Source organism: Chiloscyllium plagiosum, unplaced genomic scaffold (genome assembly GCF_037043375.1).
Source record: "Chiloscyllium plagiosum isolate Xiang-an unplaced genomic scaffold, Cpla_swu_hap1 HiC_scaffold_21, whole genome shotgun sequence".
Taxonomy (NCBI): Eukaryota; Metazoa; Chordata; class Chondrichthyes; order Orectolobiformes; family Hemiscylliidae; genus Chiloscyllium; species Chiloscyllium plagiosum.
The window spans coordinates 98,872,903-98,896,777 of NW_028270159.1; the positions used below are offsets into that span (position 1 = coordinate 98,872,903).

At 44.3% G+C, this 23,875-nt stretch overlaps 1 long non-coding RNA gene across 2 annotated transcripts in view; it reads left to right on the forward strand.

Annotated features, from left to right (window-relative positions):
* The first annotated feature begins 2,859 nt into the window (after positions 1 to 2,859).
* LOC122547874 (uncharacterized) overlaps positions 2,860 to 23,875 on the forward strand; it is a 56,096-nt gene continuing 35,080 nt past the window's right edge. The window contains exons 1-5 of one of the 2 annotated variants that reach the window (XR_015760849.1): positions 2,860 to 2,936; positions 5,648 to 5,730; positions 11,582 to 11,668; positions 15,379 to 15,483; positions 23,307 to 23,385. This is a non-coding gene — a long non-coding RNA (uncharacterized LOC122547874). Of the gene's footprint in view, positions 2,937 to 5,647; positions 5,731 to 11,581; positions 11,669 to 15,378; positions 15,484 to 20,417; positions 20,521 to 23,306; positions 23,386 to 23,875 lie in introns of those variants that run through there. The other variant, XR_015760850.1, reaches the window with a different exon arrangement.

A 23,875-nucleotide genomic window follows, 5' to 3' on the forward strand; every position in this document is an offset into this window, starting at 1 on the left:
GGACATCAGAGTCGAAAAGTGTCATGCTGGAAAAGCACAGCAAGTCAGGCAGCATCCGAGAAGCAGGAGAGTTGATGTTTCGGGCATAAGCCCTTCATCAGGAATCACAGGCTTCAGAAAAATAACTGGCATAGACTTATGCCAATACATATGCAGAAGGGTCAGAGCATGTTACTATCAGATTAGAGACTAATTTCAGATTTGGTACCATTCATGCAACATTTCAGTATGATATTTACATATGTACCTAAAGGGGAAGTTGTCTAAAATTACAAGCTCTAGAATGATTATACGATTAAACCTGGAAATAAAGCTGGTGAACAAGAATGGCAAAGTGAAGTCCCATCAGTATCGCCTTGGGCAGTGTCAAGTAAGAATTTGACAACAGAGTTATCACTTTGGTGTAACCTGCAGTCTGGCCAAATTGCAGCAAAAATCTGTTCAATTTTATCTGCAAACTATAGAATGCAAAATCCTCCTTGCATAATAATGAGGCAGCATTTTGGGATGTCATTTTTAAAATATATTATTTTCAAAGTTACTCACAATTAACAGTGATCACTTGGTGCTGTCTGCATAACACAGTACGAAAAGGAATTAACAAAAAAAACATTATAACCCAAATTCAGAGTCACTAATTCATTGATATTGCATGGGTCCAGCATTTATAAGTAATCAATTTTTAAAAATAAATACAGATACATTTACTAACTATATTGGAGTACAGTCAAGTTTCTTACTGAACAGTGACAGGATTGGACAGAGTCCGCATGGATTTAAGAGAGGGGAATGATACTTAGCAAATCTACTGAAAGAATCTACAGAGTCGAGTCTTAAAGAAAAAATTGCAGGACATTTGGAAAAGCTTATCATTAAACATGGTAGACTGGGTTTTGTGAAAGAGAAACTATATTTGACAAATTTATGACAGTTCATTGAGGAGATAACAAGCAGGGCTGACAAAGGGCAATCCAATGATGTTCCGTATTTGGATTTTAAAAATGTAAATGATAAGGTGCTACATAAAAGTTAATTGCTCAATTTAGGAGCTCATGGTATCGGGGTAATGTATTAGCATGGACTGAGGATTGGTTAACCACACTGGCTGTTGCTGAGTCCTCACTTGGAGTACTGTATACAATGTTAGCTCCCATATTTAATAAAGGATAAAGTAACATCGGAGACCATTCAAAAAAGATTCACTTAGCTGCTTTGAGGACAAAAGGGTTGACCTAGCAAGAATAGATGAGCAGGGGTGATCTTATGGAAACAAGATTCTGAGGAGCTTGACAGGGTAGATGTTGACTAGATCTTCGAGCACCAGTAAAGTCTCAAACCAGGGGATATTACTAAGGGAACATACATTTTAGAAAAAGTAAAGAATTTTTTCTCTCAGTGAATGGGTAGAAGTTTCTCGCCCAAACAATTGTGAAAGTTAAATGTGGGAGGGGAATGGTTGGGTTACTCTTCGGTGGGTTATTCTGGCTTGTTGGGCTGAAGGGCCTGTTTGTTTCTACACAGTAGGGAATCTATGATTCAATCACAAATTATTTTAAAAGAGGGCAGATAGATTTTTGAAATATTGAGCAGTTGAGGGCTATGCGGATCAAGCACAAAAGAGGTGTTGAGGTCTGGGTTGGCCCAGCCATGATCTGATAGAATGGGGGAACAAGCTGGAGGGGATGAATGTCCTACTCCTGCTCCGATTCCTTGAGGCTCTGTTTCATGTTTTTTTTTGTTTCCAAAGAAGAGCGTGATACAATGTGCTAAAGATCTCAGATGTGAAAAAGTGGTGTTTATGTACTGATTCAGGTGGCATTGATTCATCAATCACAGCTATACAGTCATGAGTAGGAAGGCAATCCCCTCCATGAATAAAGGAAATCTACTGCAGAGCTCACACAAAGGGAATCCTTCCCCTCAGTAAACTCTCCCATCACATGACCCAACATATCAGCTAAAGCAGGACACACTGCGCATACTCGAGTCAACGAGGCGAAACCCGGGTGATTGATATCAGCACCGGACCAATGAAAGGTCGGTGGGCGGAGCTGGAGGACCGAGCGGGATGTTAGTCCTCCAACCAATCAAAGTGAATGAAGGGCGGAGCTAAACTAAACCATGTGATCACCCTCGCGCGGCGCAGAGTCGCTGTAATGAATGCTCGGCAAGATATGGAGAGAAAGGATCCGGTAAGGAAAGAAATAAACAGGGAAGCGGGAGAAAAACTGTGTTGATATGAGCGGAGAGGTTTTACAAACAAATTGTGTATGTCGGAAAATACAAATTTGAACGTCCCAGTCCCGTGTTTGCAGTAAATGAGGAATGGCCTCAGCGCGGCTGCAGGTTTGAGTGAGCGCCGCCATCTTTATTCGGGACAACGATTCACTGGACACGTGCGGAGCCGCCATCTTTGTAGGGGGCAAGGTGCAGCCAGGCGCATGTGCAGACTTTCTCAGTATAGAGTCATTGTGATCATAGCAGCCAATACTGCTCTGATTCACCTCTGGGCTCCCTCATCACCACTTTGTCAATATCTAGCTTCCTCAGTCTCGAACCATGGGTGTATTTTTGGTCTGTTTACTACTGTATTATTACTTTTATAGACCTTTGCAAATGAGTTTTTCACTGTGGCCCAGCCCCTGACTATGTACTGCTCTATTATCAGATTACTTTTTTCTTGAATATTTTTGACAGTCAAGAATTCTTTTCTCCAATAAGCAAATGTATTTTCCTTCCATTTCTGATTATCAAATTCTGCACCATTTTCATTCCCTGTAAATCCATTTTGCACTCCATGAAACATCAACTGTGTTTCTCCTTCCACAGATACCAGTGATTAATGCCAAAGCCCTGTTGCCTGGGGAGAGGGTGATGTTTGACTTTCTTGTACAGCTGCAGTTTGTGTGGTGAAGGTGCTCCGACAATGTGGTTGGGTAAGAGACATTACAGAGTATTCATTACAGCAACAGTGATGATTTGAAAATAATGTCAAATCAACAACAGTTTGTATTTTTATTATCATGCTTATAATTTCACAAAAATACTATTGAGAACTTTAGACATAAGGCCAGAGATGGAGATATTAGGTCAGGTGACTAAAAGCAGGTTTTGAGGGATGTCTTAAAGGTGGAAAGCAGACCTGTGAGATTTTGGCTGCGAATTTCAGACCATGCTGCTTCAGCAACTGTAGAAACAGCCACACAGATGAAGTAATGAATTAACAAATGGTTGGGAGTCTCAAAGAAAATGGGTTGTCGAGGTCTCAAAGGGTGTGTGGTGCAGGAGGCTAGGGATTATCACAGCCAGGAATTAAATCAAGTGTGAGAAATTTAAATTGAGGGATATTGGCCACATGCTGGCAGGTGAGACTAGATTGGGTTGGGATATCTGGTTGGCATGGACGGGTTGGACCGAAGGGTCTGTTTCCATGCTGTACATCTCTATGACTCTATGTTGTTGCTTATGAATAGGAGACTTTTGATGAATCAACAAGCAGATATTTAGATGTTCTTGAGATTAAAGGGAGGTTGAATGTGGGAAGCTGGCCAGGGAGTGAGTTTGGATAATGAAGTCTAGAGATAACACAATGTGGATGAAAGTATATGAGCTGAGACAATGGTGAAATCAGCTAGAAATAGTGATCTTGGAGTGGGACTGAGCTATCACCCTCACCTCACCTCTGGGATTCAGCTGGTTGTCAGGTTGTGAATCAGGCGGTGACACAATCGGGAGCTGAGTGGCCCTGGTGGAGCCTAAAGTGAGTGTCGCTCAGCTGGCTGTTGTTGAGCAGCTGCTGCTTGGTAGCCCTGTTGATGACATCTTCCATCACTTTACTGCTGATCGAGTGTGGACTGATAGATGGAAATTGCCTGGGTTGGATTGCCCTGTGTTTTTGTGTTGAACATCCCTGGGCAATGTTTCGCATTTTTGGTAGATGCCAGTGCTGGAGCAGTACTTGGCTCGGTTGGTGGCAAGTTCTGGAGCACAAGCCATCAGTATTATTGCCAGAATGTTAGCAGGGCCCGTAGCCTTTGCACGACTTAACCATTTCTTGATGTTATTCAAACTGAATCGAACTGGCTTAAAACTCACATCTGTGATGTTAGAAACCACTGGAGAAGGCTAAGATGGATCATCCCACTTTGCACTTCTGGATGCAGATTGCTGCAAATGCTGTCATCTTATCTGGTGCATGGATGTGTGAGGCCCCTCGATCAGTAAGGGTGGGGATATCTGTGATACTTCCATCAGTGAGTTGTTTAATTGTCCATCACCGTTCACAACTGGGTGTGGCAGAACTGCAGAGCTCCGATCTGTTCCATTGGATGTTGGATCACTTAGCTCTGTTGCTTGCTGCTGATGCTGTTTGATATGCAGGTAATTCTGTTTGATAGCTTCACCAGATTAGCACTTCATTTTTAGGTCTGCCTGGTGCTGCTCATGGCATGCCCTCCTTTACTGTCCATTGTGATGGATGAGAGCAGGATTTACAATCCCACGAGATTACAGATTGTGCTGGAGTACAGTTCTGCTGCTGTTGATGTCCCACAGTGTCTCAGAGATACCCAGTTTGAGATCCTACATCTCTTTGAAGTCTGTCTCATTTAGAACGGTGATAGTGCCACTCAACACAGTGGAGGTTTTCTCAACTTTAAGGCAAGGCATTGTCTCCAAAAGGAACATGTGATGGTCGTTCTTACCGATACTGTCATGGCCAGATGTATCTGCAGTTGGTCAATTCATAACAATGAGATCAAGTATGTTTTTTTCCCTCTTGTTGGTTCCCTCACCACCTGCTGCAGACTCAGTTGAGCAGCTATGTCCTTTAGGACCTGGCCAGCTCAGTCAGTAATTCTGTTGCAGAGCTAGTCTCGATTGTGGACATTGAAATCCTGTACCCAGAGTACGTTTGACACCATTTTATTGCCTCAGTGCTTCCTCCAAATGTTGTTCAACACGAAGGAGAACTGATTCATCAGCCAAGGGAGGACGGGACGTGGTAATCAGCAGGAGCCATGAGACTCCCGGGGCAAATCCTCCCTGTCTGTACACCACTGTGCCACCACCTCTGTCTGGTCTGTCCTGCCGGTGGGACAGGACATATCCAGAGATTTTAGGAGAAATTGAAGACTGCAGATGCTGGAGGTCAGAGTCAAGAGTCTGGTGCTGGAAAAGCGCAGCAGGTCAGGCTGATGAAGGGCTGAGGCTCAAAACGTCGATTCTCCTGCTCCTCTGATGCTGCCTGACCTGTTGTGCTTTTTCAGCTCCACACTCTCGATATCTAGGATGGTGATAGTGGTGTCTGGTCATTGTCTGTAAGGGATGATTCCGTGAATATGACTATGTCAGGCTGCTTCTTGACTAGTCTGAGGTACAGCTCTCCACATTTTGGCACCAAAAACCATATGTTAGTGAGGAGGACGTTACACCATCGAGAGGGCTGATTCTGTGGTTGCAATTTCTGGTGCCTTGTTAGATGCCACATGGTCCATTCAGTTTCATTCCTGTGTTGAGACTTGGCAGTGATTAATACAGTGAGTAGCTGGATGGGCTGCTGTCAGGTTGGCAGGATTTTTTTCACCATTGACAATGATTCCATGGAGATCAGGAGATTCCTAATTCCAGTTATTTCTCGTGAATTCAGATTCCACCATCTGCCAAGACGGGATTCGAACCAGGACTTCAGTCGTTTGTTTTAATATTCTGGATAAAAGCTAAACACATCAGGTTTGTTCACTCATTTTAAATATCACTAACCCTGGATTTGTTTCTTTGTAAAACACTGTTCATCATCCTGTCTCCTCTATCCTCCCCTCCAATAACATGAGTGAGGAGCACATGGAGTTTCTCTGTCACCATGACTGAGATAATCCGATCTGCTGCTTCCCTCCCTCCCACTAGCCCAGTGAGCCAAACTGCCTCACGTGGTGTTCCTGGTTTTTGTCCTAAACCTACATCGTTCTCCAGTCTCTTGTTAAGCCTTATCAGAGCTCATCTTTACAATTTACCCAAAGCTTGCTAAATCACAGACTTTCCAACACTCTGTCTCCTCCTCCTCCTCACCGATTCACAGATATTGTTCCTTGTTCTGGCTGTCTGTCTTTTCTGGTTATGCCCTTCTCTCCCCTTCTTTGAAAAACTTCCTTTTGACCTCACGGTTTTTGGAAAATCCTGCTCCATTTCCACTCTCTCTTTCCTTTCTGAATTCCTTGCATTTGGTGTCCCTCCAGTATCTATCCTTGCTCTCTCCTGTATCTCACCTACATACTGCCAGGAGTTGACATTGTGAAAGAGCACCATGTTAGGTTTCACATGTACACTGACACTGCCCAGCTCTCCCTCCCCACCATCCCTCTCCATTACTCCACTGTTACTCAGTTACCAAACTGCTTATCACATTCCCACTACTCGATTAGCTGCAGTTTCCTCCAATGAAACATTGTAACGGTTAAACCCATTGCCTTCAGTTGTTATTCCAAACTCCTTTCTCTTACTGCTGAGCCTCTCCCTCTCCCTGGTAACTGTCTGAGGCAGAAATACGTTCTTCACAATATTGCTGTTATATCTGACCCCAAGGTGACCTTCTGATCAGACATCTGCACAATCCCAAACACCAGGAATTCCAATCTCTTAAACATTGTTTGTCTCCACCTCACCCCAGCTCCATTGCTACTGAAACCCCTTATCCGCCTCTGTGTCGCCTTAAACTTGACGAATCTGAAGCAGAACCCTTGATTCCGCGACTGACCCAGAATCTGGTTCCAGACTCCCTTTTCAGTATTAACACTCGGAAACATCCACTCAGTATTTATCCTGTCAAACCCCTTAAGAATCCCATCTGTCTCAATGAGATCACCTCTCTTTCTCCAAAATCCAGTGCGTAGAGTCCCAACCTGTTCAGCCTTTATTTAAAAGATAATCCCTCCAAACCAGGGATCATCCCAGTGAATCTTCCCTGCTGAAAAATGTGTTGCTGGAAAAGCACAGCAGGTCAGGCAGCATCCAAGGAGCAGGAGAATCAATGTTTCGGGCATAAGCCCTTCTTCAGCTTATGCCCAAAACGTTGATTCTCCTTCTGCTTGGATGCTGCCTGACCTGCTGCGCTTTTCCAGCAACACATTTTTCAGCTCTGATCTCCAGCATCTGCAGTCCGCACTTACTACTAGTGAATCTTCCCTGAAATGCCTCCAATAAAGTGACACATTTCCTTATCTAAAGGGACCAAAACTGCTCACTTTACTCCAGATATGGTGGTCTCACCACCACTTCCTCACGTTACTCTCAGGTATATACTCCAAACTCTCATACTGAAAACCCTCTAAACAAAACATTCCATTCCCCTTCCTGATGACCTGTTGTAACTATGTACAGTAATCCTGCGCCAGGAGGAGGGGATGGTGTGGGTTTCTAACTTGAAATGAGAGTGACAGATTTTATAAACTTGTATTACAGGATGCGTGGCTTCAGGGATGGTGCAGGAGGGAGGGGTTCCAGTTTTTGGATAACTGGGGTTCTTTCTGGGGACGGTGGGACCTCTATAAACAGGATGGTCTACACCTGAACCTGAGGGGAACCAGTATCCTTGGGGGGAGGTTTGCTAGTGCTCTTGGGGGGGGTTTAAACTAACTCGGCAGGGGCATGGGAACCCAGATTGTAGCTTCAGGGTGCAGGGCCTGGAGTGTAGGGAGGTGAGGAACATGGCATCAATTTCCAAGGAGGGTGCCTGTAAACAGGGAAGTTGTTTGAAGTGTGTATACTTCAATGCAAGAAGTATACGAAATAAGGTAGGTGAACTTGCAGCGTGGGTTGGTACCTGGGACTTCGATGTTGTGGCTATTACGGAGACATGGCTAGAACAGGGACAGGATTGGCTGTTGCAGGTTCCGGGATTTAAATGTTTTAGTAGGTTTAGAGGTGGGGGTAAAAGAGGGGGAGGTGTGGCATTGCTTGTCAAAGATAGTATTACAGCGGTGGAAAGGACGATGGATGAGGACTTGCCATCTGAGGTAGTTTGGGCTGAGGTTAGGAATAGGAAAGGTGAGGTCACCCTGTTAGGAGTCTTTTACAGGCCTCCTAATAGTCCTAGAATCATTGAAGAAAGGATTGGGAAGGTGATTCAGGAGATGAGTGACAGTAATAGGGTGGTTGTTATGGGGGACTTTAACTTTCCTGATATTGATTGGGAAAGCTATAGCTCAAGTTCGTTAGATGGGTCAGTGTTTGTTCAATGTGTGCAGGAGAGTTTCCTGACACAATATGTAGACAGGCCAACAAGAGGTGAGGCCATACTGGATTTGGTTCTGGGTAACGAACCAGGCCAGGTGTTAGAATTAGAGGAAGGTGAGCACTTTGGGGATAGTGACCATAATTCGGTGATTTTTACACTCGTGATGGAGAGGGATAAGGGTGTACTACAGGGCAAGAATTATAGCTGGGGTAAGGGAAATTATGATGCGGTGAGGCATGACTTAGGATGTGTGGCTTGGAAAAGTAGACTCCAAGGCAAGAGTGTAAATGATATGTGGAACTTGTTCAAGGGGCAACTATTGAGTGTCCTTGATAATTATGTACCTGTCAGGCAGGTAGGAAAGGGTCGTGCGAGGGAGCCGTGGTTTAATAAGGAATTGGAATCCCTTGTTAAATGGAAGAGGGCGGCCTATCTCAAGATGAGACGTGAAGGTTCAATTGGGGCGATTGAGAGTTATAGGGTAGCCAGGAAGGACCTGAAGAGAGAGCTAAAAGCAGCAAGGAGGGGACACGAAAGGTCCTTAGTAGATAGGATTAGGGAAAACCCTAAGGCTTTCTATAGGTATGTTAGGAATAAAAGAATGACTAGGGTAGGAATAGGTCCAGTCAAGGATAGTAGGGGGAAGTTGCGTGTGGAGGCGGAAGAGATTGGGGAGACACTGAATGAATACTTTTCTTCAGTATTCACTCAGGAACAGGGCATTGTTGTCGATGAGAATACTGAGGCACAAATAAGTAGAATGGATGGCTTTGAGGTATGTAGAGAAGAGGTGTTGGAAATCCTGGAAAAGGTGAAAATAGATAAGTCCCCTGGGCCTGATGGCATTTATCCTAGGATTCTCTGGGAAGCAAGGGAGGAGATTGCAGAGCCATTGGCCTTGATTTTTATGTCCTCTTTGTCTACAGGAGTAGTCCCAGAAGACTGGAGGATAGCAAATGTGGTTCCCTTGTTCAAAAAGGGGAGTAGGGATAGCCCTAGTAACTATAGGCCGGTGAGTCTCACTTCTGTTGTGGGCAAAGTCTTAGAGAGAATTGTAAGGGATAGGATTTATGCACATCTAGATAGGAATAATGTGATCAAGGATAGTCAGCATGGTTTTGTGAAGGGCAAGTCGTGCCTCACAAACCTTATTGAATTCTTTGAAAAGGTGACGAAGGAGGTTGATGAGGGGAAAGCGGTAGATGTGGTATATATGGATTTTAGTAAGGCGTTCGATAAGGTTCCCCATGGTAGACTACTGCAGAAAATACGGAGATATGGCATTGAGGGTGAGTTGGAGGTTTGGATTAGGAATTGGCTGGATGGAAGAAGACAGAGGGTAGTAGTTGATGGCAAAGTTTCTTCATGGAGTGCCGTCACTAGCGGTGTTCCGCAAGGATCTGTTTTGGGACCATTGCTGTTTGTCATTTTTATAAATGACCTGGAAGAGGGGTTAGAAGGTTGGGTGAGCAAGTTTGCGGATGACACGAAAGTCGGAGGAGTTGTTGACAGTGAGGAAGGATGTGGCAGGTTACAGCAGGATATAGAGAAGCTGCAGAGCTGGGCAGAAAGGTGGCAGATGGAATTCAATGTAGCTAAGTGCGAGGTGATTCACTTTGGGAAGAATAACAAAAAGATGGGGTACTGGGCTAATGGTCGGATACTTGGTAGTGTGGATGAGCAGAGGGATCTTGGTGTCTATGTACACAGATCTCTGAAAGTTGCCACCCAGGTAAATAGTGCGGTGAGGAAGGCATATGGCGTACTGGCTTTTATTGGTAGAGGAATTGAGTTCCGGAGTCCTGAGGTCATGATGCAGTTGTATAAGACTCTGGTACGGCCGCATCTGGAATATTGTGTGCAGTTTTGGTCGCCATGCTATAGGAAGGATGTGGAGGCATTGGAACGGGTGCAGAGGAGGTTTACCAGGATGTTGCCTGGTATGAAAGGAAAATCGTATGAGGAAAGACTGAGGCACTTGGGGCTGTTTTCACTAGAGAAAAGAAGGTTTAGGGGTGACTTGATTGAGGTGTACAAGATGATTAGGGGGTTAGATAGGGTCGACAGTATGAACCTTTTCCCGCGTATTGAGTCGGGTATTACAAGGGGGCATAGCTTTAAATTAAGAGGGGGTAGATATAGGACTGATGTTAGGGGTAGGTTCTTCACTCAGCGAGTCGTTAGTTCATGGAATGCCCTGCCAGTAACAGTGGTGGACTCTCCCTCTTTATGGGCATTTAAGCGGGCATTGGATAGGTATATGGAGGATAGTGGGTTAGTGTAGTTTAGGTGGGCTTGGATCGGCGCAACATCGAGGGCCCAAGGGCCTGTACTGCGCTGTATTCTTCTATGTTCTATGATATTACAGGTGGACATTCAGATGGTAATCTCAGTAAATGTTCTGCCAAACTCTGAATTACTCAGTCCATCAGGACCTGGATATTCGCATTATGAGTATTGCGTTCCAGATCAATCCCTTTTGCTGCTTAAAAATTCTCCTTTGAATCATCACATTCTCTCAAAAGGTCTCCCCAAACCATCATGTGTTATGTAATCCTTTTATAATGATGTGATGAGTGTAAGGTTTATTATTCGAATGTGTAATTTTTGTACAAGGATGCCTCAGAGAGGGAGCAGAATATTCTTAAAGGGGAGAATAACCATTTTGAGGGGAGGCTGTTGTTTATTGGTATCAATGACATAGGAATAGAAGAGTTCACATTGTTGGATCATTCGAATCTCTTGTGGGGTAGAATTGACCTTCATCAGAAGGATGGATTGTACCTGCACTGAAAGGGAAGAGTTGCAAGTGCTATTCAGGAGGCATTAAACCAGTGAAGGAATGGAGGTAAACTCAAAGAGTGAGGAAAGAGCCAAGTCTGCGGCTGGTACAGTTCAGGCGTCAAACAGTCAAGGCAGGCAAGGGCAAGGCACAGAATGAGGTAGGACTGAGCAGTTACACTGCATTTATTTCAATGCAGGAGGCCCGATAGGTCGGGCAGAGGAGCTCAGGGTATGGTTTTGAACATGGCACTGGGATATTACAGCAATTACAGAGGCATGACTTAGGAATGGTTAGGACCAGCAGCTTAATGTTCCAAGGTATAGATGCTATAGCAAGGATAGAAAGGGGGCAACAGAGCAGGGGGGTGAAGTGGTTTTGATGAGGGATAACATTATGGCTGGGCTTCAGGAGGATATTCCTGGAAGTACATCCAGGCAAGTTGTGCAGGTGGAACTGAGAAATAAATAGTCAGCCGGGAATTGAGAAGCAAATTTACTAACAGATCACTTATCTGTAAGAATAGTATGATTGTATACAAGACTTGACCTTTTTTAATTCATTCACAGGATGAGGGTGTCACTGGCTTGGCCTCAAGGGCAGTTAAGATTCAACCACGTTGCTGTGGGTCTGGAGTCACATGTAGGTCAGACCAGGTAAGGATGGCAGATTCCTTCCCTGAAGGATATTAGTGAATCTCATGGTTTTTTCTTTGCAACAATCAACAATGGATTCATGGTCTTTAATAGATTCTTACTTCCAAATTTTTATTGAATTCACATCCCACTGTCTGCTGTGACGGGATCCAAACTCTAGGCCCCAGAACGTTATCTGGGTGTCTGGATTATCCATCTAGTGATAGTATCACTAGACCATTGGGCAGGGTGAGTGATTGAGGTATCAGTGGGGCAGCACATCAGCACCAAATATCCCATGGTCTCTGTGGAACATAGAAAGGGCTGGGGAGGGAAATATATGCCTGGTGGTGGGGTCTGACTGTAGGTAGCGGAAATTGCAGAGGTTAATGCGCTGTATCTGGAGATTCGTAGGGTGGCAGGTGAGGACCGGTGGATTATATTCTTATTGTGGTTGGAGGGGTGGGGGGAAGGTGGAGGTACGGGAAGTGGAGGATATGCATTGGAGGGAATTTTTGATCACGTGAGAGGGAAATGCAGTCCTTGAAATAGGAATCCTTTCTGGGATGTCCTGGAGTAGAATTGCTTCTCCTGGAAGCAGATATGGCAGAGGCGGAGGAATTGGGAGTACAGGTTCATGTTTTTACAGGAATATACTCAAGGGAAATCAGATGAGCAAAAAGGGGACTTGAAATATCTCTAGGAAATGGTTTAAGTAGAATCCAAAGCGATTCTACAAATATATCAAGGATAAAAGAAAAAACAGACAAAGAATACAACTTCTTAAAGACCAAGAAGGCCATCTGTGGAACAACAGGAGGTGGGAGAGATACTATGCTACTCTTTTCTGGAGAGTTTGGAGAACTTGATAGTTAACAACAGTGATAACTTGAAAAGTGTCCATGTTACAGAGGAGGTGGTACTGGATGTCTTAAATGGCATCAAGGTGGATAAATCCCTAGGTCCTGATCAGGTGTATCCCAGAAATTTGTGGAAAGCTAGGAAAGCAGTGCCCCTCCCTGAGGTATTTATATCATCGTTTGTGACAGGTGAGGTGCTGGAAGACAGGTGTCGTTATTTTAAAAAGGTGGTAAGGAAAGGCCAGGGAACAAGAGAACAGGCAGCCTGAAGTCAGTGGTAGGCAAGTTGTTGGAAGGGATTCTGAGGGATAGGATTTACATGTATTTGGAAAGACCAGGAAAGATTAAGGATAGTCAACATGACTTTGTGTGAGTAATTCTCTCTTTCTAACTTGATTGAGTTTTTTTGAAGATGTGACAAAGATGATTGATGAAGACAGACTGTGGACGCTGTCTATATGGACACTGAACGATGTTCCACAAAGCAGACTGGTTAGCAAGGTTAGATAACATGGAATGTTGGGAGAACGAGCCATTTGGATACAAAACTGGCTTGAAGGTAGGAGGCAGAGGGTGGTGATGGAGGGTTGCTTTGCGGACTGGAGGCGTGTGAGCAGCAGTGTGCTGCAGGAATGGATATTCGGTCCTCAAATAAATGACTTGGATGTGAATATATGAGATATAGTCAGTGGTTTTACAGAAGACACCAAAATTGGAGGTGTAGTGGACAGCGAAGAATGTTAGTTCAGAATACAACAGGATCTTGATCAGATGGGCCATTGGAGCAAAGAATGGCAGACGAGTTCAATTTAGACAAATGCGAGGTGCTGCATTTTGGAAAGGCAAATCAGGGCAGGATTTATACACTTAATGGTAAAGTCCTTCGGAGTGTTGCTGAACAAAGAGACCATGGAGTTCAGATTCATTGTTCGTTGAAAGTAGAGTCGCAGATAGGCAGACTAGTGAAGGTGGTGTTTGGTATGCTTATATTTATTGGTCGATGCATTGAATACAGAAGCTGGGGCATCATATTGTGGCTGGACAGGACATTGATTAAGCCATTTCAGGAATTCTGTTTTAAGTTCAAAATCCCCTGTTCTGGGAAGGATGTTCTGAATCTTGAAAGAGTTCAGACAAGATTGACAAAGACTTTGCCAGGGTTGGAGGATTTGGGCTACAAGGAGAGGCCGGGGGTAATTTCCCTGGAGAGTCAAAGACTGAGAGGTGACTTCATGTAGATTTGTAAAATCATGAGGGGCATGGATAAGGTGAACAGCCAGGGTCTTTCCCCCCCCAGGTTAGGTGGTTCCAAAACAAGATCACATGGGCTTAAGTCAAGAGAGCAAAGATTTAAAAGGGCTCTGAGGAGCAAAGTTTTCAAGCTGGGTGTGGTGTGTGTATTAGATGAGCTGCCAGATGAAGTAGTGGAGGCTGATACAATTACAACATTTGAAAGGCATCTGATTGGGTAATGAATAGGAAGGGTTTCGAGGGATAGGGATCAATAGCTGGGATTAGGATTCCATTAGTTTAGGATTCCTAGTTGGCATGGACAAATTGGACCAAAGGTCTGTTTCTGTGCTGTACATCTCTATGACACGAATAAATGAAAATAAGATGTGTTCTCTTTTGTAGAGAGCTAGCAGAAGCACAGATAATTGTATTTGGAGCTGAGAAGGTTAAGCAGTGAGTTTGACCAGCTGCAAATTTGTGTCTAGGATATTTAATTTGCAGAGAGAAGGGAATTGTTAACAATGTCACAATTTTTGTAACTATTTTCAGGTAATTGGCAAATAATATGTGAACATTATTTTATTCAGTAAGGTCTGAGCATCTGGAACAGTCTGATTGGCAGCTGGACACAGACTCAGCAGTTATTCATAAACAGATTTGGAATTTTACTTTTTAGGGGAAGATTTGGGGGGCTCTGGGCAAATGGGAAGGGAATTGGGACAGATGTGCAGCATCTCCAGAGGGAGAGAGTACAGTCCCAACGGGCTGAATAGCCCCCAGCCCCTGTGCTCTGTGATACTGCACCATTCACTGGATGATGAACCTCATCCCATGGCAGATAGAGGGAGGATCCCACTACTCACCTCACAATGGGTCTCGTGTGATTGATGTCAGCGCAGGCCAATAGGGGGCAGAGGGCAGTACTGGAGGACCAGGTCGTACCAGTTTGTCCTCCAACCAATCGGAGTGAATGAGGGCATCCTCAAGGCTGGAACTAAAGAAAGGCACATATCGCAGAAATTTGAGAAACTGGAGGACATGAGATAGGGAGAGTTCTGTGGCTGGTGAGGAAGTATATAAATAAGGAAGAGTTATGAGGCTGGATGAAGTGACAGTGATCGGGAGAGTTGAGGATGGATGAATTTAGAGTTAGTGAGGATTAGAATCATAATGTTATACAGCAAGGAAACATGCCCTGTGGTCCAACCTGTCCATGCCAACCATAATTCCAAACTGAACTAATTGTACCTGCCTCCGCTTAGTCCACATCCATCCAAATATTTCCTATTTATGTACTTATTTGAATGTCTTTTGAATATTGTAATTGTATTCACAGCTACCACTTCCTCTGGAAGTTCATTTCACACATATAATTTTTTTTATAAAAACCCTAATGTCTTTTCTCAAATCTTTCTAATTTCTTCTCAAAATGAATGCACCCGAGTTTTGAATCCCTCTCTCCCCCGGCTATTCACCTTATCTACACTCTTTCTGATTTTGTAAAACTCTAATAAGGTCACCCCTCAACCTTGTGCATGCTAGTGAAAAAAATTCCCAGCCTATCCAGCCTCTCCTTAAAACACAATCCCTCCATTCATGGCAACATGCTCCAATTTAATAATATCCTTCCTATAACAGCACAAACAGAACTGGACAGAGTATTCCAGAAGAGGCCTCCCCAACGTTCTGTACATCCTCAACGCAACGTCCCCACTCTTGTACTCAAAGGTGTGAACAATGAAGGTAAGTGTGCTAAGTATCTTCTTAACCGCCCTTTCTACATGTAACACAGACTTCAAAGACGTGAACCCCTTGGTCTCTTTGTTCCCATATCACTACTCAAGGCCCTACTTTTATTGAGTGTAAGTCCTACTCTCGTTTGTTTTGTCAGGATATTATATTTTGCATTTATTCCAATCCAAAAAAATTTTGAGTATAAAGGCAGTAGGAGTATAATTAAGAGGGAAATCAGGAGGCAAAAAAGGGACGTGAGATAGCTTTGGCGAATAGGATTAAGGATAATCCAAAGGGCTTTTGTTAATACATGAGCAAAAGGCTAACTAGGGAGAAAATAGAGACCCTCAAAGATCAGCAAGGCAGCCATTGTGTGGAGCTGCAGGCGATGGGCGAGATAGGAAACAAGTATTTTGCATTAGTGTTTACTGTGAAGAAGTACATGGGAGATATAGAATGTGGGGAAATAAATGGTGACATCTTGAAAAATGTCCATATTACAGAGGAGGAGGTGGTGCTCAATGAGTGGCTAAGGAGCTGGTGCAGGGGAAAAGGATTCACGTTTTTTGGATCGTTGTGATCTCCTCTGGAGTAGAGTTGACCTGCGTAAGAAGGATGGATTGTACCTGAATTGGAAGGTGTCTAATGTCTAGGCAGGGAGACTTGTTGGTGATACTCGGGAGGCATTAAACCAGTGAGGGAGTGGGTGTAAACCCAAGAAGATAGTGAGGAAAGAGATATGTCTGAGGCTGGTACAGTTCAGAAGTCAAATAGTCAAGGCAGGCAAGGGCAAGGCACAGAATGAAGTCGGAATGAGCAGTTGCACTGCATTTACTTCAATAGAAGAGGCCTGACAGGGAAGGCAGAGGAGCTCAGGGTATGGTTTTGAACATGGCACTGGGATATTATAGCAATTACAGAGGAATCACTCAGGGATGGATAGGACTGGCAGCGTAATGTTCCAGGGTATAGATGCTATAGGAAGAATAGAAAGGGGGACAAGAGAGGAGGGGAAGTAGCATTTTTGATTCGGGATAGCATTATGTTTTTGCTTAGGGAAGATATTCCTGGGATTTCGCCCAGTGAAGTTATTTAGGTGGAACTTGGAAATAAGAAAGGGATGATCACCTTATTGGGGTTTTCTGCATGAATTTCGTCCGGGTGCACTGGTTTCCTCCCACAGTCCAAAGATGTGCAGGTTGGGTGGATTGTCCAGGCTGAATTGCCCAGTGTTGACGGATGTGCAGGTTGGGTGGATTATCCAGGCTGAATTGCCCATAATGTTCAGGGATGTGTAGGTTGGCTGGCCCTGGGAAATGCAATGTTATAGGGGGAGGTTAGGAGGCTCTCCTGGTCAGTATCAATGTGATGGGCTGAATGACCTGCTTTCCACACTGTTGGGAGTCTCTGATAATTCTACAAGTTTTAAAATAGTTACAGAAAATAATATACCAGATCTAAAAGTTAAGGTTCTGAATTGGACAAAGGCCAATTTTGATGGCACAAGGCAAGAACTTTCATCTGGCCCCTCAAGCCTGCTCTAGCATTCAATAAGATCAGGGCTGAGCTTCTCATGGCCTCTGCTCCACTTTCCTGATCTCTCACCATAACCCTTAATTCTTTTCCTGTTCACAAATCTACCTTTTGCCTTAAAGGCATTCAAGTTGATAACGTCAAATGCTGCACTCGGCAGGGAATTCCACAGATTCACAACCCTTTAGCTGAAGAAGCGTCTCCTGAACTCAGTCCTAAATCTGCTCCCCCTTATTTTGAAGTAATGCTCTGTAGATTGACCCGCCCCAGTGGAAATAGCCTCCCTGCTTCTATCTTATCTCCTCCCTTCATAATTTTATTTTTTCCTCTCCAACTTCCCATTCTTCAAAATTACAATGACTATAGAACCAGTTTTCTCAATCTCTCCACATACCCCAATCCTCTCAACTCCCAACTCAAACTAGTGAACCTCCTCTGTACTCCCTCCAATGCCAATACATCCTTCTTGAAGTAAGGAGACCAAACCTGTACACAGGACTCCAGGTGTGCCTCCCCAGCACCCTGTACAGCTGCAGCATAACCATCCCTCTGGTAAGGAAGGACAATATTCCCTTCACTGCCTTAATTACCTGCTGCACCTGCAAACCAACTTCCTGTGATTCATGCACAAAGACACCCACCTCCCTCTGTAGAGCAGCATAGTGCACATTTTCACCATTTCATCATCCAGTTTGCTGTTAGTCCGACCAAAATGGATGGCCTCACATCCCAACATTGAACTCCATCTGCCAGATCCTTACCCACTCGCGTAACTGATCTGTATCCCTGTGCAGACTTACAGTGGCCTTTGCAGACATTGTTCTACCTCATCTTTGTATCAAATGTGAACTCTGGCACCGTACACTTGGTCCTCAACTCCAAAACATTTGTGTAAGTTGTCAACAGTTGTAGTGCCAACACAAATCCAAACTCACATTTATCCCTGTTCTTTACTTTTTGTTGGTTAACCGATCCAGTATCAATAATAATACATTACCCACAATGCTGTGCATCTTTACCTTATACAGCAGCCTTTTATGTGGCAACTTATCGAATGCCTTCTGGAAATCCAAGTACACCACATCCACCGCGGCCCCCTTGTCCAACGCACTCGTCGTATCCTCAAATAATTCCAGTAAATGCATTAAACATGACCTGCCTTTCATGAATCCATGCTGTGTCTGCTCAATGAGACAGTTTCTACCCAGATATCTCACCACTACTTCCTTGAGATTCAAGCATTTTCTCCACAACAGAAGTTAAGCTAACATTTTGTAAAATAGTGGCACCACATTTGAGCTTCCATTCTGTCAAAACCATCCCAGAATCCAACACATTTTAGTGAATTATCACAAGATCTATTTGTTATTGACCCCCCCCCCTTCCCTCCCCACCATCTCTTTCATTCCATCAGGGCCAGGCGACCCATCTACCTTTAGGCTGTTATCTTTCCCAGCATTACCTCTTTACTGAGAATGATTGCTTCTCTGTCCTCATCTGCCATTGCCTCCATAGGCCTGCGACGATGAGAGTACATAGACAGTATGTTCCTGTTAAGGCAAGGCTGGTAGGTGTAAAGAATGCTGCCTGGTTAAGAAAATGAAGGAGGGATATGGCAGGTACAGACAGCTGTGTTTGTGTGAATCCCTAGAGGAGTGTAGGGGCAGTAGGAGGTAAACCATGAGGGTGAAAAGGGGACATGAGATAGCTTTCAGAAATAGGTTTAAGGAGAATCCACAGTGATTGTACAAATACACTAAGGACAAACGAGTAACCAGGCAGAGAATAGGTACCCGCAAAAATCATCAAGGCTGTCTGTGGAACCGCAGGAGGTGAGAGCGATTCTGTATGAGTGGAGAGGTTTTACAAACAAAATGTGCACATTGGAAAACACAAAGTTGAACGTTTCAGTCTCGTGTTTTCAGTAAACGGGGAATTGCCTCAGTGTGGCTGCAGGCATGAGTGACCGCCACCATCTTTATTCAGGGCAAGAATTCACTGGACACGTGCGGAGCCGCCAGCTTTGTAGGGGGCAAGGTGCAGCCAGGCGCATGTTCAGCCTTTCTCTGGTACAGAGTCATTGGGCAGGATTTACACAGAGCATATTCAAACTCAGAGAAATGGATGTTTATTTCTGGATTTGTTTCGTCATTCATTTAAATGATTTGGTATCGTAAATGAGTTTGCAGGTCATACAAAATTGGAGGTATTGTGGATAATGAAGAAGGTTACCTCAGATTACAATGAGATATTGATCAGATGGAGTTTAATTTAGATAAATGTGAGGTGCTGCGTTTTGAAAAAGCAAATCAGGGCAGGACTTATACACTGAATGGCAAGGCCCTGGAGATGTTTGCGGAACAAAGAGACCTTGGATTGCAGATTCATAGTCCTTGCATGTCAAGTTGCAGGTAGATAGGATGATGAAGAAGGTATTCAGTATATTTTCCATTATTGGTTAGAGCATTGAGTATAGGATGTGGGAGGTCATGTTGCTGTACAGGATATTCGTTAGGCCACTTTTGGAATATTGTGTGTAGTTCTGGCCTGCCTCCTATCAGAAGGGTGCTGTGAAACTCGAAAGGTTTCAAAAAAGACTTACATGGATGTTGTTAGGGTTGGAGGATTTGAGCTGTAGGGTGAGGCATAAAAGGCTGGGGCTGTTTTCCCTGGAGTGCCATAGGCTGAGTGGTGATGTTATTGAGGTTTATACAATCATGAGGGGCATGAAGAGGGTAAATGAACAATGTGTTTTCCCTGGAGTAGTGGTGTCCAGATGTAGAGGGCATTGCTTTAGGGTGAACGGATAAAGTTTCAAAGGGACCGAAAGGACAACTCTTTCATGCAGTGGGTGGAAAGAGCTGCCAGAGGAATTAGTGGAGGCTAGTACAATTAAAACATGTTAAATGCATCTAAATAGACACATTATATGATTAGGGAGCATTTACAGGGATATGGGCCAAGTGCTGGCAAATGGGAATAGATTAGGTTTGGATACTGGTTTCCATGGATGAGGTAGACCGAAGGGTCTGTGTCGGTGCTATACATCTCTATGTGGGATCATAACAGCTTCCACTGTTCTGTTTCATCTCTGGGCTCCCTCGTGACCACTTTGTCAATATCCAGCTTCCTCAGTCTCGAACAATGGGTGTATATTTGGTCTGTTTAGTATTTTACTATTACATTTACAGACATTTTTGTAAGTTAATTTTTCACTGCCGCCCAGCCCCTGACCATGTGCTGCTTATTAATTGTTTTCTGGAAAATCTTTGACAGTCAAGAATTCTTTTTTCCAATAAGCAAGTGCATTTTCCTTCCATTTCTAACTATCAAATTCTGCACCATTTTCAATCCCTGTAATCCGTTTTGCACTCCCTGAACCATCAACTGTGTCTCCTTCCACAGATACCAGTGATTAATGCCAAAGCCCCTGTTGCTTGTGGAGAGGGTGATGTTTGACTTTCTTGTACAGCTGCAGTTTGTGTAGTGAAGGTGCTCCCACAATGTGGTTGGGTAAGACACATTACAGATTATTCATTACAGCAACAGTGATGATTTGAAGATAATGTCCAAATCAAGAACAGTTTGTAGTTTCATTATCCTGCTTATAATTTCACAAAAATATTATTGGGAACTTTAGACATAAGGCCAGAGAAGGATGATATTAGGTCAGCTGACCAAAACCATTGCCAAATAAGCAAGTTTTGAGGAATGTCTTAAAAGGGGAAAGCAGACCTGTGAGGTTTTAGCTGCAAATTTTAGACCTTGTTGCTTTGACAACTGTAAAAGCAGCCACACAGGTGAAGTATAGAATTAGCAGGTCTTTAAGACTCTTGAACAGAATGAGTTGTCGAGGTCTCAAAGGGTGTGAGATGCAGCGAGCTAGGGATGATCACAACCAGGAATTAAATCAAGGGTGAGAGTTTTAAACTGAGGGATGTGGGACTGAGGGATGTGGGGCTGATGCTGGCAGGTGAGACTAGATTGGGTTGGGGTATCTGGTCGGCATGGATAGGTTGGATTGAAGGATCTGTTTCCATGCTGTACATCGCTGTGGCTCTATGTTGTTGATTATGAATAGGAGCCTTTTGATGGATCAACACGTTTTGGTACGAGGGAGCACTTGGGCAGCAGAGATTTAGGGTTTTTCTTGAGATTACAGGGAGGTTGAATGTGGGAAACTGGCCAGGAGTATGAAGTCTGGAGATAACACAAGATGGATGAGTGTATATGAGCTGAGACAAGGGTGGAATCAGCTAGAGTTAGTGATCTTGTAGTGGGACTGGGCAGTCACCCTCACCTCACCTCTGGGATTCAGCTGGTTGTAAGGTTGTGAATCAGGGCGGTAACACCATCGGGAGCTAAGTGGCCCTGGTGGTGCCTAAAATGAGTGTCGCTCAGCTGGCCGTTGCTGAGCAGCTGCTGTTTGATAGCCCTGTTAATGACATCTTCCATCACTTTACTGCTGATCGAGTGTGGACAGATAGAGGGAAATTGGCTGGGTTGGATTGCCCATTGTTTTTGTGTTGAACATCCCTGGGCAATGTTCCACATTGTCGGTAGATGCCGGTGCTGGAGCGGTACTTGGCTTGGTGGGTGGCAAGTTCTGGAGCACAAGCCATCAGTATTATTGCCAGAATGTTGGCAGGGCCTGTAGCCTTTGCACTACTTAACCATTTCTTGATGTTATTCAAACTCAACCGAACTGGCTTAAAACTCACATCTGTGATGGTGGAAACCACTGGAGAAGGCTAAGATGGATCATCCCACTTTGCACTTCTGGCTGAAGATTGCTGCAAATGCTATCTTCTTATCTGATGCATGAGTGTGTGAGACCCCTCCATCAGTAAGGGTGGGGATATCTGTGATGTTTCCTCCAGTGAGTTGTTTAATTGTCCATCACCGTTCACAACTGGGTGTGGCAGAACTGCAGAGTTTCGATCTGATCCATTGGATGTAGAATCACTTAGCTCTGTTGCTTGCTACTGATGCTGTTTGATATGCAGGTAGTTCTGTTTGATAGCTTCACCAGGTTGGCACTTCAGTTTTAAGTCTGCCTGGTGCTGCTCATGGCATGCCCTCCTTTCCTGTCCATTGTGATGGGTGAGACCGGGATTTACAAACCCATGAGATTACAGATTGTGCTGGAGTACAGTTCTGCTGCTGTTGATGTCCCACAGTGCCTCAGAGATACCCAGTTTGAGACCCAACATCTGTTCAAAGTCTGTCCCCATTAGAACGGTGATAGTGTCACTCAACACAATGGAGGTTTTTCTTAACTTTAAGGCAAGACTTTGTCTCCAAAGGAAATGTGTGATGGTCGCTCGTACTGATACTGTCATGGCCAGATGTATCTGCAGCTGCTCAATTCATAACAATGAGATCAAGTATGTTTTTCCCTCTTGTTGGTTCCCTCACCACCCGCTGCAGACTCAGTTGAGCAGCTATGTCCTTTAGGACCTGGCCAGCTCAGTCAGTAATTCTGTTGCAGAGTTAGTCTCGATTGTGGACATTGAAATCCTGTACCCAGAGTACGTTTGCCACCATTTTATTGCCTGAGTGCTTCCTCCAAATGTTGTTCAACATGAAGGAGAAGTGATTCATCAGCCAAGGGAGGACGGTACGTGGTAATCAGCAGGAGCCATGAGACTTCCTGGTCTCCGGAGTCAATGTTGTGTACTCCTTGGGCAAATCCTCCCTGTCTGTACACCACTGTGCCACCACCTCTGCCTGGTCTGTCCTGCCGGTGGGACAGGACATATTCAGAGATTTCAGGAGAAAGTGAAGACTGCAGATGCTGGAGATCAGAGTCAAGAGTCTGGTGCTGGAAAAGCACAGCAGGTCAGGCTGATGAAGGGCTTAGGGTCCAAACGTCGATTCTCCTGTTCCTCGGATGCTGCCTGACTGTTGTGCTTTTCCAGCACCACACTCTCGATATCTAGGATGGTGATGGTGGTGTCCAGTCATTGTTTGTAAGGGATGATTCCGTGAGTATGACTATGTCAGGCTGTTCCTTGACTAGTCTGTGAGACAGCTCTGCACATTTTGGCATCAAAAACCATATGTTAGTGAGGAGGACGTTGCACCATCGAGAGGGCTGAATCTGTGGTTGTATTAAATGGTGCCTTCTTAGATGCCGAGTGGTCCATCCAGTTTCATTCCTGTGTTGAGACTTTGCAGTGATTAATACATTGAGTAGCTGGCTGGGCTGCTGTCAGGTTGGCAGGATTTTTTTCGCCATTGACAATGGTTTCATGGAGATCAGGAGATTCTTAATACATTTTTTTTCTTGAATTCAGATTCCACCATCTGCCAAGATGGGTTTCGAACCAGGACTTCAGTCGTTTGTTTTAATAATCTGGATAAAAGCTACATCAGGTTTGTTCACTCATTTTAAATATCACTAACCCTGGTTTTGTTTCTTTGTAAAACACTGTCCATCATCCTGTCTCCTCCATCCTCCCCTCGAACAACAAGTGAGGAGCACATGGAGTTTCTCTGTCTCTAAGACTGAGATAATCCAATCTGCTGCTTCTCTCCCTCCCACGAGCCCACTGAGCCAAACTGCCTCACGTGGTGTTCCTGGTTTTTATCCTAAACCTACATCGTTCTCCAGTCTCTTGTCAAGCCTTATCAGAGCTCACCTTGACCTTTACCCTAATCTCGCTAAACTCACTTTCCAACTCTCTTTCCTCCGCTGCCGCCTCATCACTCCCCTTCGCCAATTCATAGATATTGTTCCTTGTTCTGTCTGTTGGTCTTTTTTTGGTTATGTCCTTCTCTCCCATTCTGTGAAAAACTAATATTTGACCTCACTGTTTTTGGAAAATCCTGCTCCATCTCCACTCTCCCTTTCCTTTCTGTATTA